This window comes from Arvicola amphibius, chromosome 18 (assembly GCF_903992535.2).
Source record: "Arvicola amphibius chromosome 18, mArvAmp1.2, whole genome shotgun sequence".
NCBI classification, from domain to species: domain Eukaryota; kingdom Metazoa; phylum Chordata; class Mammalia; order Rodentia; family Cricetidae; genus Arvicola; species Arvicola amphibius.
The window spans coordinates 13,448,398-13,460,397 of record NC_052064.1 but is presented as its reverse complement, the minus strand read 5'-3'; the positions used below and the strand labels follow the sequence as shown (position 1 = coordinate 13,460,397).

General features: G+C 41.1%; 1 protein-coding gene across 1 annotated transcript in view; it reads left to right on the top strand.

Moving 5' to 3' along the window:
- Positions 1-12,000, top strand: part of Grm3 (glutamate metabotropic receptor 3) — an 86,363-nt gene that overhangs the window by 51,255 nt on the left and 23,108 nt on the right. The window lies entirely within an intron of this gene.

Genomic DNA, 12,000 nt, shown 5'->3' with positions numbered 1-12,000 from the left:
TTCGTATCTATAGCTGAGACTATGCGCTGAAAACAAATTCTAGCATATCTTCACTTCCTCTAGCCTTTTAAATGTGTGTGTGTGTGTGTGTGTGTGTGTGTGTGTGTGTGTGTGTGTGCACGCGCACACATTACCCAGATGTGGAAGAGGTAACTAGGCAAGATCTCTTCTTAAAGCATTGTTCTATTAAAAATGATCTCCACAAACTGTGGGAGAGCACAATCCTGCAAATATTATGCCCCGTGATCAGAGGCTGAGCAAATATTTCTATTCACTGGAAAGAAATAAGTTCAGTCGGAAAAAAATTGTAAATGGTTTAGTGTAATTTAGGTAAATGAAGTCTACACTCTCAAGAACTGTTATGATTCATATAGCAGTCATATGTACGGACTTACGCCATTTAGCTGGAGCGCAGACATCTAGCTCATGGCAACACAGTGGTTGCTCACCCACAGACACAGCCCCCTCCCTCACTTACTCATTCACTCATTCTTTCAACAAGTATTTACTATCTGGTGATGACAGCCACTCTCAGTCTACTCAACAGCTACCAAACAATCTCTGTATGTTAGGCACTGAAGTAAGAACTCTAAAGTTCACAGTATGTGCACATAAAACACACACCGAAACTGTGAAGTGACCACTCAGCAGTGAGGCTGAGATCTCAGTGAAGGAACCGGGCTATGGGGAAAGTAGGATGTCCACAGCGCCAGACTCGAGTGGACTGGAGACCCAGAGCAAATAAAGATCATATGGAGGTAAATCACAGTGGAGATCTACATTCAGGGCCCCGAATCCGTAGTAGAGGCTGTTATGGTCACATGTGGCATGTTTAGGTGTGCTCTCCATCATCATGCCTCCTTGACAAATTTTCTCTCTCAGTTATACAAGAAAAGCAAATTTAAAAATTTCTCTCTATAATTTTTTTTTTCTAACTAGAAGCATTTTCTTTCTGTCTTGACATTTTTTTTTGGGGGGGGGGGGAATGACATCTCGGTTTTAGAATGTGTTCTTCCTAAGACATCATTTAAAGAGGTAGAAATTCAAATATGCTACCAAGAAAACTGTTCTCCAGGTGGGGAGCAGGCAAGAGCGCCACTTTCCAGCTCTGGCTGTGTCCAGTTGTTCCGGTGGAGAAGGGAGGTAGCATCTTCTCTAAATAAAAGGAAACCAGTGCAGGCATTTTGAAGCTGTAGCATGTTACAAGTCAAACATTTCTCATGTTTAACCCATTGCCTTTGTGGTGTACTTATTCCTTCGTATTTGTATGTGTATGTGCATGGTACGCATGCATGCATTTGTGCTCTGTGTTGGGGCACATGTGTGTGTGTGTGTGTGTGTGTGTGTGTGTGTGTGTGTGTGTGTGCACATATGTGTATGCCTAAGGCAGAGTGGACATCTGTTGTCTTTCTTGAGCCTCATTCTCTAGTTTGTGTGTTGAAGCAAGGTCACTCATTGAACCAGAACACTCTGATCTGACCAGTCTAGCAAGCCCGATTTCTCTGGGAATCCCCAGTCTCTGCCTCTCACGTGCTCGGGCTGTAAATAAGGAAGCAGAGTGAACGCTGGCCCCCATGTCGGCTCGATATGTGCTTTACCCACTGAGCCATCTCCACAGCCTCCTGGCTCACAGTTCCATCTGAAACATAAGGGAGGTAAGCTTGCGCTCTTAAAAAGCTTACGATATACTTGATTATGGAAGAGTAATAATAAAATTCTTGCAGGACAAAGTGCAAGTGAGAAAGATAATCAGTGTCAAGGAAAGAAGCAGCATATGAGTGTGACAAGCTTTACGTGGGCCACCAACCAGCTCCCTAATAAGGACAGGGAGATATAGTATTAGTTATGAATGCTCAGACTCAGTCTAGGCTTGTCCCATTAGCTCTTGTTACTTATTTTAACCTCTTTCTCTTCATCTACATTTTGCCTCAGTTTTTTTTTCCTTTCTTTCATTCTGTATGTCCTACTTTCCTGCTTTCTCTGTGTCTGGCTGCCTGGCGGCTGCCTGGCTGACTAACCCTGGGCGTCTCCCTCTCTTTATTCCTTGTTCTCTCTCCCTCAAGCCTAGATTCCTCCTCCTACTTATTCTCTGTGCCTACCAGCTCTACCCATCCCTCGACTGCCTAGCTATTGGACCTTCAGCTTTTTATTAGGCCAATCAGGTGCCTTAGGCAGGCAGGGTGAAACAAATGTAACACATCTTTACATAGTTAAGCAAACGCAGCATAAACAAATACACACAGCTTTATATAGTTAAAGTAATATTTCACAACATATATGAAATCGAAGAGAAGGATTGGTACTTCCAGTTGAAGACCAGGAGCTGTGCAAGGAATGTATGTGCTGGTCTTGAAGGATGTTTTTTCATATTGAAGCACAGGGAATGTTGAATAAAATTGTACAATGAAAAGGTGTAGCTTCATGTGTTGGGAGAAGGGGGCATTTAGATACCATCAGGGATCATGACATTGTTAGAATGATAAGAGCAGCATGAACCATATTACATAGGTCCGTGAAACTCAAGATGATATGCAAGTATGTACAGCATAGCTCAGGGACATATCAGCTCACTAGACATAAAGCATCCTTAAATAAAGTAAATAAATTGAAATAAAATGAGATTATCCAAAAATGGGCAGGTATTATATGCATGTATGCATGCACGTCATGATAACTTTTAAATCTTTTTCAAAGCAAATTAGGTGTTAAAAACTAACCCCTATACCCAGTAATGAATACTATGTGCCACCGTCCATTCAGCTTGATGGATGACAGAGCTTTTTCTTCCATATGTGTCTTTTTCTCTAAGAACACAGAGGACCGCTATCACTTAGTGCAACAGGAAAGACATTTCGGCTGTGCAAAACTGGGACAATGCGATGCTAGCTTACCTTACAAACATTACGAGCAGCAGAAGAATTAGCTCAGCCGTGAGGAGCACCTGCAGATCTTATACAGGGCCAGAGTTTGGTTTCCCATATTCATTGAAGGCTCAAAATAGAAATTCTGGCACACAGAGAGGAGGAAGTTTTATAAAGGATAATGTGTTGGTTTTCTATTTTTCACTTGATTATTTCCAGGGACATGGAAACCCTTTTCAGGGTGGTATAGGCTTGGAATTTCTTAGCAGTGGGTATATATGCTTGATGACCTGACAGAGCTCCTTGCAATCCCACCGTTCAACAACGCTGTCCCCTCTGTGTAGACACTAAGCTATGCGGCAGTGGCTTAGAAGCGCATGGCAACTTGATGCTGGGCCAGCGTTTCTGGCAGAAGTTGGTTATTCCCTTTGTATTCTCCTTCCAAGGTGCTACAGAGAGTCAAACGCATGCATCCAACGGAATAGAAATGAATTTGTTTTACCCGTTGAAATGCACGTCCCTGCACAGTAAGCTGCTGTACTTATCTTTGACACATTCACTCTCAGAGACTGAATAAAATTTCTGCTGCTCTGCTTTTCATATAAAGAAGTTTTGTGTGCCTTTAAAGGGAGAAAGGCTCATTTTATTAAGTACATTCTTGTTACTGTCAGTGCATTCTTCAGAACACGGGCTTTGCTGCCAATTTTCCTAGGCTTTGCAGTGCAGACTTACCGGGGCATCTCTGAGTGGGATTTTCCCGGCAACTTACACCCTTTGTCCCTTGCCAGTTTCATTCATTGGCATGCTTAGGTCAGTCTTCTGGAACACGAGGAAGCGATCTATGACAGAACAATGGAAGCTTAAGCCTTTACTTGGAAAAGTCTCAGATATGTATTTATATATGTTTGCTTTAAAGAAAGTTGTTTCCCTTTTCTCTGTTTCCTATACCTGTTCTCATGATGACCTAGCCAAGCTAAAAATCCTAAGTACCAATTACATTTGCCTTCAAATTTCAATTTCTCTTTGAAAACTGAACATGATTGACGAGTGTTGCAACTTCAGATATGCAGTGTTGTTCTGGAGCTGGAAGTCACACAGAGGGAAGTCCTGGCAGAGACGACACTAGGGTTCCTTGAGGATCAGATATGCTGCGTGTCAGCTCGGGAAGGCTGGATGCCTCCCATGCCTGCCTCACACAAGAGTGTGCGTCTTCTCCTGGATCTGACTGGAGATGTTCTTCTGGGGATGACTTTCCAATGCTTGGAAAGGAGGAGCCATGAGTCATCTGTTGGGTTGTGGCAGGAAGAAGGTGTCATGAACTCACTTATCTGAGGTTGTTGGTGAGTAGGGAAAGGAGATTTGGGGAAATGAGCAAGCTGAAGATGGCTCAGGAAGAAGTGATGCCACAATGTAACCGTCAGGCCGAGATGCTGAGACCATAATAATATTCTTGGCAAGGCCATTTTCCACCTACAATTTAGGAATTAAAATTTCCAAAATCTATCTAGAAATCCAGACATGTCTTGCCATGAGTAAACATCTCTGGTATTGTGGTTCTGATATTTGTTTTTAATGAGGGTGTGTATTGGACTTTGTGAGACACTCAGGAGCATCCGCAGCCTCTGACTAGGTGCCAGTAGCAAGAACACTCCTGTGCCCTTACATGGACGGCAAAATAGTATGTCAAAATGCAAGCATCAAGGGGCTCATCTCATAAAGCTGCTTACTGACAATCCTGAATCCCCAGCACCCACATTTGAAAGGAGAGAACCCACTCCCACAAGTTATCTGATCTCCACACATGTATATACGTGCAACCCCCCCACACATACACACACACACACACAGAGAGAAATAAATAAATACACAAATAGATAAATAAAAAGACTTGAAATATAAAAAGGCGTCAAGAATTTTTCTCTGATTCATAATTAATTGGCCTGTGTTATTATTCAATAATTAGTATGATTTTAAAGACCCTGAAGTTATTTTTAATGAGTTTAATGATCAGTTTGGGAAACAATTACTGAAAACCTATTAAGTGCTCAGCATTGCCTAATGAAAGTACAAAGATGAATGAATCATTTCCTTTGTTCTATAGAAGTTCAGGATCCCATGAAGACATGAGCACCCAGTGACACTCTTACCCTGCACTATGATAGGTTTCTTTAAAGCACAATTCAGAGCACATTGTCAGCACAAAAGACGGTTTAGCAGCATAATGATATACATTCTCCTGAAATGCGTTCAGCACCTGAAGGTCTCACATTTTAGAACTAGATCATTGTAATCATAAAAGACATTAGATAGAAGGATGAAATCACTAGTCATCCGGATTTGAAAATTAGACATTGAGACATAATTTTTAAAATTTAGTTGTATTTAAAACTAAGAATTTATGCCCATTAGATAACTGTTAGGTACAAAGGTAGGCCACAGAGTGGCCAAAGGTATTTACCAAAACTTCATTTGAAAATTACTCATGTCTAGAATAACATGGACATATAAATAGGTAGGTAGGTAGGTAGATGATATATATATATGTGTGTGTGTGTGTGTGTGTGTGTGTGTGTGTGTGTGTAGATATATAGAGATAGAAGATAGGTTACTGCAAATTAAATTCAAAAGAAAGAAAATCTAACCTAGGTGAGATCATATAAGCGGGACTTCCTAACATAATATTCCCAAGTGTTTGCCCTGGAACTGTAAGTACAGGTGGTTGTTCTCTGCCACATGGGTGCTGAGCATCAAACCAGGTCTTATGGAAGAACCCTTAGTGCTGTTAACTGCTGAGTCATCTCAGTAACCCTTAGTAGTTTGTTAATAAAGGCTTCTCTGGTTGTCTTCCTGCAGATATTTTCTATAGGAACTTTGTAGGTTCATAACAGCATCCTCTGTTTATAAATATATCATGTTAAAAATGCCCTGGAACTACCACGTCTGTAGCAACCATCAACTGAGAACAAATGAAGTTGTACCATCCAAGCTGACGCATGAGCTGTGGTATCGTGCCCCAGTTCCCCATTCTCCACTGTGTCCTAAAGGACCCACTGAAACTGTGACCTACTTGTCATCAGTAATAACTTCCTCATCAGTGCATCCTGTTTGGAATTCTCCCTTTTTTCCCCTTAGTTTTCTACTCCTTTCTTGTCTCACAGATCAGCTGCTCATCTACTCAAACCTAAGAATTTCAGACAAGCAAACAATGTACTTTGATTGTATTCATAGCACATCATATGGTAAAATACTTGTTAATGTCTAAAGTGAACAAGCAGCCAGGCATGCACAGTGGTGAATATCCAAAAGCCCAGCACCCAGACAGCTAAGCCAGCAGAATTGTGAGTTGAAGACCAATTTGGGCTATGTAATCAGACCCAGTCTCAGACGAATAAAATAGCAGGAACTAACTATATCTTCTCATCAATGTGTGAAAAAAAAAACTCACAAAATTTTAACCAAAAGATAGACAGTATCAACTAATACTTGACGATATCATCATTTAAATGAGCTTCAATATCAGGCAAAAATAGCATGTAGTTGAAGATGAATTACATTTCCCCTCCCAAAAGCTATGTTAAATTCATAGCCCTACTTCCTCAGAATATAACCTTATTTGGAAACAGAGTTTTCAGGTTATAACCAAGTTAAAATGAGTCCATTAGTGTGGATGCTAATAGAAAGGAAGGCTTGATCACAAATGCAAGATACAGGAAGAGTACACTGCGTTTGTTCAAAACTGAGTGACGGATCTGTAGGCAAAGAGACACGAGATTTCAGGGAAGCTACACCATAAAGAAGGAAGGACTGAAACAGATTCCCCGGCAGGAGGAAGCCAGCTGCTAACCCTTGACTTCGGGCAACTGTGAAACTGAACCTGTCATTTCAAGCCACCCTTTGTGCCGGTTTGGCTACAGCAACACTAGCATGCCGGTATGCTCACATCAGAGATTAGGATGGGGGCTGCCTTTGAGGAAAAGAAGAGTCGAGTGATAGGAACAGGAACAGAGGAAGAGGAAATAAATATCTTAATAGTCATGATGGAATATTTGTGTGTTCACTTGTAGTGAACTTCTTTATACTTTATAATAACATTATTACATTTCAGTGAAAGGGTTTTAGAGCTAAGCACCCATTAAATCACACACAGAAGAGTCACTATCTACAAAATGAAAAGGGCCAGAGTCTGGAGTAAAGGGCAGGAAAAGGGTGCTGGTAGATTCAGCTCACCTGAAGGAGGCTTCTAACCAGCCAGTGAGCACTCTGATAGCTAAAATGAGCAAAACCCACTGGGGTTGAGGTCCCACCTCTTTGCACCTGCTCCTGCTTTTCTCACACCTTGTCTCTTCATTCTCATCCTTAGTCTAGAACTAGATTACCTTCCCCACATCGAGCTCATTCAGTCTTGGCAGTGCTGTGGAATCTAGAGAGGAAGGCTCTGAAACCCGTCCTCGAAGCCTTGACATTTTGACTCCTCGGGAGTCCCTCTCAAAAGCCCCTGCTCCTCAGAGTCTTTTCTCCGACACGTTCACTGTCCATGTTAGGGTCTAGTTGAACAGTCCCTATATGGTAGACTGAGTCCAGGGACTAAGTGACGCTGGACCCCAGCTGCTCTTCTCAGTTGATAACTACAAGAATCGCCGGAAGCATCCAAAGGTGAATTCCTGACAGCCAGAGTTTCATTCATTGTTTCTAGTCTTCTTGCTGCATGATATTTATAAAAGAGTTGGTCCGCTCTAGCCGAAGGAGCTTGGCTTATTCACCTTTGACCTCTGCCATAGTCTGTGTGAGGGAGATGGTGTTTTCTTAACATTGACGTTACTGCAATTCATCAGATAGGTTCACAGCCACATAGTGAGGCTCCAGTTTTACAATTAGAGCCATGTTGCCATCAGTAGCTTTGCAATCTTAATTAGTGTTTGGGAAAGTGAACCTGGGCAGTAGAGGTGATGCCACTTTCCTCCTAGGAGACGTATTATTGTTTTACTTTAATTGGAGTACTGAGAGAGAGAGAGAAAAAAAAATGAACCAATTTAATTTTCTCTTACCATTGCCCTGTGGTGTTTCTAAGAAATAGTCTTGACTTATCTCTATCAAATGGGTCCTAAGGGGGCTGGTTGCCTTGGTACTAAGACTTACAAACAAGTCCACTTGGAACAGGGGTCAGTACTAGTTGGCTAATGAGTTACTCCAAAAACCACTGTCTTGACCTGAGGCCATTCAGTGGCTGAAAATGAAGAACTGGCTTTGCAGTCTTAGAGGAAGACGGGGCTAGAAATTGGGTTTAGAAAAAGGTAGTGGTTTTTCTTTCTTCTTTTTTTTTTTTTTTTTTTTTTTTTTTTAAAAAAAAGGATTCCACCTTCCTGTTTGTTATTCTTTCCCTGCTTTTAGTCTGGATTCTTTCACGCTGTTGCAATACAATGAAGGGTGAAGTGATTTATTTTCCATATCAAATGTGCTTGCTCCTGCTGTGAGATCCCACTTGAGAAACAGCAAATCCCCCAGGTTTCCCACACTAAAGAGCTACGCAATTGATTGCTCAAGAATCCAGGTTCCGGTTCACTGGGTCTTAACTATCTCCCTAGAGAGTCATTTGACCCCCGAGGCAACGCTAACTGACTGTTTCCGGAAGGTGACAGAAAGAATTCACAGGGGCTTCGGCTGTCCTGCCGCTCCAAGTCAAGTCAGGACGGGAAAGCTCACTTTGTCTCACTATCAAGGCCATTGTTGTCTTGGAAACCATTGTTCCCAGAGGACTTCCCTCACGTGTGGAGTACATCTCAGATGTGGCTCACCTTTCTCTTTATGAATCTCCTTTGTTCCTCTTCATGCTGGTACAAATGCAGCACTCTGCATTTGACACTAAAGAGCCGGCGTGATTCTGACAATAAATTGTGGTAGGATTTATAAAGTATTCATTTGAAGAACCCCAAGGTGAGTTTTCGAGTTACAGGATTTAGACATTATACCGCATTTTGTTATATGTTTTATAGTTTAACAAATTTAGTAAGAGGTGAGTTTTCATTAAGGAACAATTTTTACTAGGGAGATGGTTTGGTCAGAAAAGTATTAACAGTGAGAGCAAAATAACCAGAATTCAACCACCCAGAATTCAGCGCACTTGTAATCCCAAAGCTATAATCCCAGTGTTGGGAAGGCAGAAACAGAAGCATCCTCAGGACGACCTACCTAGCTCCAGGGTCAGAGAGATATCCTATCTCAGAATATAAGATGGAGAGGAATTAAGGAAGATCACTGCTCTCTACTTCTGGCATCCATACATGCACAACTATGTACACACAAACATACATTTACACACACACACATACACGTACATGCATGCACACAGAAAAATCTATCAAAAGTATAATTTGTTTGGTTGCACACATTTTAAGACTTGATAAAGCGCTTCTATTATTTTCATAATTATTTACCTTATACTTGCTTTTGCCTGATCTCGCTTGACTATTCCATTTTAATTGTATAACTTCTTATCAAAATTAAATATGTACATATGTATGTGAATATAGCACAGTTAAGAGAAGAATAAAAATCTCTTCCCTCGCTTCCCCCACGCACAGTCCACCACCTACACATGCTCACTTCTCCACTTGTCCTCTTTGCTGGAAAACAACGTGATCTACTTTTTATGATATCCCCTTCTTGCCTCCTGACATTTTGAACAAACTCTGAGACTTGTTTTATATTCATCTTGCAATACTTACCTGAAAGTCTGTTTTTGCTATGTCATTTGACAAAGCTGATTCTTTGTGTGTTTGTATGTATTCAGGCACACGTTTATGGGGGTGCACATGTGTGAAGTCCAGAGAATAACTTCAGGTGTCATCCCTTAGGAGCTATCCACCGTGTGGTTGGGAGGCAGGGTCTCTCACTAGCAGAGTGGATTCTTGTTCTCTGAACATCCCTTTGGAAGACTTTCTCATCTGTCTCATAGATGACGGATTTGTGATTGCAGAGCATATATGAATACTAATAATGCATCTACATTATTCAAAATTTAAACTGTAAAACTATAGTTGCCCGCTTCGCCACCAGTCTCTTTGCTTTCCGTTCCTAGCCAGTAGAGCCACTCTCAGTAATTCTCATTCTTGAGCTCCTCTGTGCAGAGAAAAGGAAAAGGAGCGGGGCCCTTTATGTTCCCTACCCCATTAAAATATAGCTTGATCAAACAGTTTGGTTTTCATACAAAGCATTGTAACTTTGGGTTTCTTTTCTTTTTCTAATATGTCCTCATTCTTCTCACAGCTGTGTAACATTTCATTTTTTTTATTAATGAACCCAACTTATGAATGACTGAGTCGTTTTCAAGTCTTTCTGTTGTAAATGATCCTTCAGTAAACATGCAGCCTAACTGATCTGGAGAATACACTCCACCAATGGAAACTGCTAAGCCAAAACGTGGGTGCAACTGTAATTTTGGAAACATTCGGACCAGTTGCCCTCCTTTGGAGGTATCCTGCTGGTTCGGTTTGCTGCCCTCCGCACTGTCTGAGGTTTCTCCGTTGTTGTCCATTGTGCTCAAGACTTCTCCTGCCTTTTAATTCTTTAACTGGTGGAGAAAATGAATCAGGACCTGATCAAGACTCCACACTGCATCAATTTAAAGCTACCTAACTTTATTTCTAATGCTTCTGGAGGCTAGATGTCTAAATGGATTTCACTGACATAAAAGCAATGTGTTGGCCGGGCTGCATTACCTCTTGAAGGCCTGTTTTATTTTCTTTCCAGTTTTTATTGCCCACCCAGGTTGGCAGCTCCTTTAGAGCCAATAACGGTGAGCTCCATCTTCTGTATCTATCACCCAGGCGCCTCCTTTAGAGCCAGTAGCGGTGAGCTCCATCTTCTGTACCTGTCACCCAAAACCCAGAAGCGATCACCCCTGATCCTTCTGCAGAATTTCTGAGCTGGGTCAGTAAAGCTGGGCTCAACCATATAAAGGAAGATGTCTTCATGTCAGTTAAAAGCAATCTGAATCCCAACTTTAATTCATCTATGTTGTGTGGCATAGCAGTATCAGGGTCTTGGCATTTGGCATGTAAAAGTCTTTGAAGGACTGTTATTTGACCTTTGGAAGTTTGCTTTTTTTTCTGAGGTTTGACTAATGTTGTACATATTTTTATGTTTAAGAAAATTAGATTTTCCATGATAAAATAGCTGCTCAAATTCTTTGGACATTTTCTAACGGTGATTAAGTTCCGTTTTATATTGGAAATTTGTACATTATCTCAATACCATTTGAAGTTTGCATTATCATTTCTCACTTATGCTTCAATGTTCATATGTATTGGTTTGGGAACTTTGTATGTGTGCACATGTGTGGGGTACATGTGCATATGAGGGTTCACATGTATGTGTGTGGAAGCAAAGATCGACCAGGGTTCATCAAGATACATCCATCTTGTTATTTTTTTTTAAAGATTTATTTATTAGTGATGTATACAGTGTCCTGTCTGCATGTATTTCTGCCCGCCAGAAGAGGGCACCAGATCTCATTACAGATGGTTGTGAGCCACCATGGGGTTACTGGGAATTGAACTCAGGACCTCTGGAAGAGCAGCCAGTGCTCTTAACCTCTGAGCCATCTCTCCAGCCCCCCATCTTGTTATTTAAGGCAGATATTCTCACTGGGACCTGGCAATCACCCATTAATCTGGGCTGGTTAGTCAGTGAACCCCAGGGATCATCCTGTCTCCCACTCCCCAACACTGAGATTCTGAACTCCACCAGGATGCCAGTTTTTTTTTTTTTTTTTTTTTTGCATTACTGTGGTTTTGGTTTTTGTGTGTTTGTTTGTGCTTCATTTTCAATAGCCTTTAAAAAGGACTTTTTCCACTCTGATATTAATATGCTCTTTTGATTTCTAGAATTTCTATGCCTTTGTTTTTTTCCACACAAAACTTTGATTCTTTCAAAATTTATCTGGGCATAAGTAATGAGGTACAGAAATTTCATTTTTTTTCAGCTGATTAAACATTTACCTAACAATGTGTATGTAAGACCTTCACTTGTCTCAGATGCCACTGTTAGCATTTATTAGGATGTAGTAGGCCTATTTATGGGTATCTTATTCTACTCTCTTGGTTTCTCTACATAAGTGTGAATAGTAATTCGGCCATAATGA